Raw genomic sequence first — 5,104 nt, 5'->3', positions numbered from 1 at the left:
TGTGCATAATAGAGAATCAATTTATGCAAAAATAGTCAGCCAGTCAATAAGAATTTATTAAGCTCTTCCTATATGTTAGATACTGTGCTTAGCACTAGGGATACAAAGAAAGGCAAATGACAGTCCTTTCCCTCAAAGAGCTCACAATGCAATGGGTGAGAAACCATGGAAGTGACTATTCATGAGTAATCTATATAGGGAATAAATAGGAAATAATCAATAGAGGGAAGTCACTGGATTAGAGAAGGATTGGGTTAGCCTTTCTACAGAAGGTGGAATTTTACCCCTTTCTATCCAAGGCTCTATCTAGAGCAGTACCTGTCACTACCACTGAGATGTTGATGCCCAAGAAGAACCAAATTGCCGTCTATGAACTGCTTTTTAAGGAGGGAGTAATGGTAGCCAAAAAACATGTCCATAGGCCAAAGCATCCTGAGCTGGCAGACGAGAATGTACCCAATCTCCATGTCATGAAGGTCATACAGTCTCTAAAGTCTTGCGGCTATATTAAGGAGCAGTTTGCATGGAAGCATTTCTACTGGTATCACACCAATAAGGGCATTCCCTATCTCTAGGATTACCTTCACCTGCCCCCGAGATTGTGCCTGCCAAGCTCCAAAGAAGTCATCCTGAGACAGGAAGGCCAAGGCCTAAAGGCCTGGAGGGTGAGTGACCTGCCTGGCTTATTCATGGTGAAGCTGACAGAGACACATACAGACAAAGTGCTTCTCCCCCTGGTGCTGATGAGAAAACTGAGGCTGGCACTGGGTCAGCAACAGAATTCCAGATAAGAGGTAGATTTCACCGTGGACATGGTCAATCTCCGTCCTCAATAAAAAGTATAGAGATGTTTCATATTGAATAAAACTTGGGAAGAAAAAGTTTTTTTTTAAAAAAAGAATAAAAATTTTAGCTGAAACTTGAAGGTATCTACTAGGAAAACCAAGAGGTAGAGGTAGGAGGGAGAGCATTCCAGGCTTGGGATAGAGCCAGTGAAAATGCCCAGTCAGAAGATGGAGCACAAGGATGGCCCCAGTGGAGATCCAATAGCAGGTTGTTAGTGAACCTAGATGTCATTGTTTTTGTGATCTCCTCTAGCTCTGTTCAGCAGCACATGAGTCATAGTAAAAGAAGGCAGATAGGAGGAGTAATCCATGGTGGGTTTTTTCTGTTTTTTTTTTTTTGTTTGTTTGTTTTTGTTTTTGTTTTTGTTTTTTTCAGTGCAGCCAGTGATAGGACAAGGGGACAAGAGATCTGAGAACTGAGCATGGTATAGAGTCAAATTGGTTTGCCAAGAGTTCAAGATTGAGAGGAGGACAGTACAGTCAAAGCAATGGTGAATGACTGGGAAAGCAGTGTGGGATAGAATTTAAAGATCATGTTGAGGGAAAAGAACTGCATTAGAGTGCATAAAGCACAGGGAAAGGGGAAATAAATTATTATGACAAAAGAAAAAATGTCAGAGTTCATTAATGTGATAGTGGAATACTCATTGGACATGGATATTAATGATATGACTATTCCTTTATATAGCTTAAGTACAGGAAGAGGTAATGGGAGTTCAATGGAATGAGGAACTAGGAATGTAGGGTGAGAGAATATAGGTACATATGTTGATGACCTCTAGTAAAAGGGCAACATTTGGGGTGAAGAGGGAGAATGTGATCCAGGCAGTAAATTCATTATGGGAGGAAGAATCTCTGGTCATTGTGGGTTGGTAGATCATAGCCACCATGATTTGGAATGTATGATAAAATAGGATAGCATGAATCTCAAAGAAGGAGTTGCTTAGTCATGTTGGTAAGATGGAGAGTCTGGATGTGAGAGTGGGGATAAAGGAGTTTTCTGACTGACATCAAGATCATTGAGTCGATGAGTATGATAGAAAGTGCAGCCAGTACTGGGAAGTGTAGCCAGGGATGTGGTGTCCTTGGGAGGGAACCAGTTCTCAGTCAATGCCAGAAAATAGAAGGAGCAAAAGAGGGTGAGGTTTAAGATGAAGGGAAGTTTGTTAATTATAGTACAGATATTCTAGAAGACAGAGCGGACAGGGTGTTGTTTGGGTAGCCATGTGACCAGAGGAAAAAAAATGTTCGTGTCATTAAGATGAAAGTGGAACACTTGTGGGATATGTAATGATCAATTTATAACAAGGTGTTATGCTGGGAGGTAGGAAGATCTGAGTTTGAATACTGCCTCAGAAACTTCTTGGCAGTTTGATGTTGGGCAAGTTATTTAACCCCTTTGCCTCGATTTCTTCATTTATAAAATGTGGTTAATAATAGTGCCTATCCCAGAAGGTGGTTGTGAGAATAAAACAAGCTAATATATGTAAAGAACTTTTAAAACATACCATTATATAAATGTTAGAGCTATTATTCTCTGGTATGGGTTATGGATGGTGGGCTGAATTGAATGTGAATGAAGTAGAGAATTGCTGGTGGTAGAAGACATATTTTTGCTCTTTGCAAATGATATTTAGTGTATCACCAGGATAGGGGGAATATGAGGTAATAAATCTATATTAAATGCTTACTATGTGCCAGACATTGTGCTAAGTGCTTTACAAATATTACCTCATTTAATCCCCATAACAGCCCTATGAAATATATGGCATTTTACATTTGGGAAAACTGAGGAAAAGAGAGACTAAGTGACTTGTCCAGAGTCAGGCAGCTAGTAAGTATCCAGGGCAGGATTTGAACTTATCTTCCTCAGTCCAGTCCCAGTGCTCCATCCACACAGTTTTTGGATCATGCTAGCCACTGTGGAATTTACAAAGTACCAGCAGATAGAAAGCATTCCACAAAGTAAGGCAGGTTATTAGAATGTTCAAGGCGGTTCATGGTGGGTGGTGTGTTATTTTTGTGGCCTCAGGAAGCCATCCTCACAGCGGGCATGAGCAATAGGAGGTATGTCTTGGGGAGACTTGGGGCCAAGCCCTATGAAGTAGATTTTAAAGGTATTATTATCTTCATTTTGGAGCTTAACAAAGTGCTTAGTACAGTGTCTGACAAATAGCTATGCTTAAAAAATGCTTGTTGTCTGGACTTGTTCACTTAAGACCAGAGAGGCTGTGACTTAATATGGCTAGAAGTATCTCTGTGGTTTGATTTTCAGCCATTTTTAAAAGTTCTGCCTTTATTAACCTTACCTCACATTGTCAATCTAAAGAAGTTCCTGGATAATTTAATGAATCATTAACAAGAACAATTGTAATAGCATTTATATAGTTCTTTAAGGTTTACAAAACACTTTCCAAACATCATGTCATTGATTCTCATAAAATCCCTGCAAGGTAGGTGCCATTTTTATCCCCATTTTACTGATGAAGAAACTGAGGCACAAAAAGTAAAGCGATTTGTCTAGGGTCACAAAGCTAGCAAATATCTGATACAGGATTTGAATCCAATTATTACTGATTCTAGTTTCATGCTGAATCTACTGTGCCACATAGCTAGCTAGCCCAAACTTTTATTAGATGCCTACTGCATAGAAGGCATCATGCAAAGTATTGGTACTATCAACTCAAAAATGAAGCAAATGTTTCCCTGAAGGAGTATATATTTCTTCTTTTGGGAGATTACTCTGTATTCGCTGGTGAGTGAAATAGGATATATACCAAATAACGGGCACATCCATTAAAGCATGGCGTGAAGTTGGCCAGAGAATAGCAGCATGGTGGGTTCAGTTTGAGTTAGCTACAAGGAAATCTAAACACTAGGAGCACAGGACTGTGAAAATGGTGGTGACCTCAATAGAAATGAGTGGGTCTAGGATGAAATGTAATGAGTTGAGTTTTAGACATGTTGATTTTGAAATCCATTGTCAATGATTAGAAAGTTCTCCCTGATTTAAGCTTGAGAGTTGTTTTCTCATTTTGAAGAAATTTGCTGGCTACTGTGTGCTTCTTAGAGTTAATTTAAGGGAGAGAACTTACCTCTCTATTTTTCATCTTATGGCAGGGAGGGCCAGAGGAAATCAGATGTCTAGATGAGGCAGTACAGTTACTTCAAGCCCACACCCCTGCAGCAAAGTCTGATAGCTTTATAAACAATTATGGTCTCAGTAGGCATCACAAACTTTCCTTTCAAAACATGATCCTCTTTAGAAAAGAACAGAACAAAAAGTGGTGGTGACACACTGAGTTCCTTTGGGGTGCAAAGAATAGGATTTTATAATTGATGGAGATTTGTTCCAAAGATGATTTTTTTTCCCTTTTGTGACCAGTGATGGTTTGGATAAAGACAGGAACAGTAGTTAATGAGAGAAAAAGAAGTGATCTCATCCTCTAAACACATTGGTCCCCATTTTTAATTGGCTGGGATAAGAACAAAGAGGATTGTGGAGTTGTTGGTATGAATAGCGGTGTGGTGTTTACAATATTAACTCTGTTTTGCAGATGACCTATCAGGCTTAGTTGATGAAGGGAACACTAGAGAAAAGGTACTTAAGCTATTGGGCAATTTCCCAGTTCATACCTAAGTAGGAAATGGCACTAAGTGTAATTCCTATTTATGTGTGCCTACAGCTGAGAGAAGCAGCAGAAGAAAGATGAGGCCTTTTTGTCTTCTTGTGGGCAACTTCCATACCTGCTGAGCTTAGTGAAGCTCTACTACAACAAAAATTCAGGGTCAGAACTAGGCCGTGAGGATTTTATATCTTTCTACAATATATACTGATCATGAAAATTGAATGTGGTGTAGTGGAAAGGGCTCTGTATTTAAAACCAAAAGACCTGGGTTTGAGCCCTACTTACCAATTTTGTAATATTGAACAAATCATGACTCGTCTTGGGTCTCTTCTGGCTTCTGGATAATAAAGGGACTAGACTATATGATCACTAAGGGTCCTTTCAGCACCCAACTTAAAAAAAAATTCCCAAAGACTTCCTAAAACCATATTTAGAAAAGAGGGGAGAGATGAAGAGATTGGCTTTTTCTTGGCTTTTTTTTTTAATATCCACTTTTTCTTTCGAGCCTCATAAAAATCATATGAGGTAGGTGTTTCAGGTGTTCTTTTTCTTCTACAGATAGGAAAACAAAGGCTGATTGTGGTTAAGTGACTTGCCCATGGTCACCTGGGAAACAAATATAGAGATGGA

The 5,104-nt window shown here is 39.3% G+C and overlaps 1 pseudogene; it reads left to right on the top strand.

Moving 5' to 3' along the window:
• The first annotated feature begins 335 nt into the window (after positions 1-335).
• On the top strand, positions 336-865 carry LOC122746199 (annotated as a pseudogene).
• The last annotated feature ends 4,239 nt before the right edge of the window (positions 866-5,104 follow it).

Source organism: Dromiciops gliroides, chromosome 1 (assembly GCF_019393635.1).
Source record: "Dromiciops gliroides isolate mDroGli1 chromosome 1, mDroGli1.pri, whole genome shotgun sequence".
Taxonomy (NCBI): Eukaryota; Metazoa; Chordata; class Mammalia; order Microbiotheria; family Microbiotheriidae; genus Dromiciops; species Dromiciops gliroides.
Note: the sequence above shows the minus strand (reverse complement) of the source record. Positions and strands in the feature narration are given on the sequence as shown.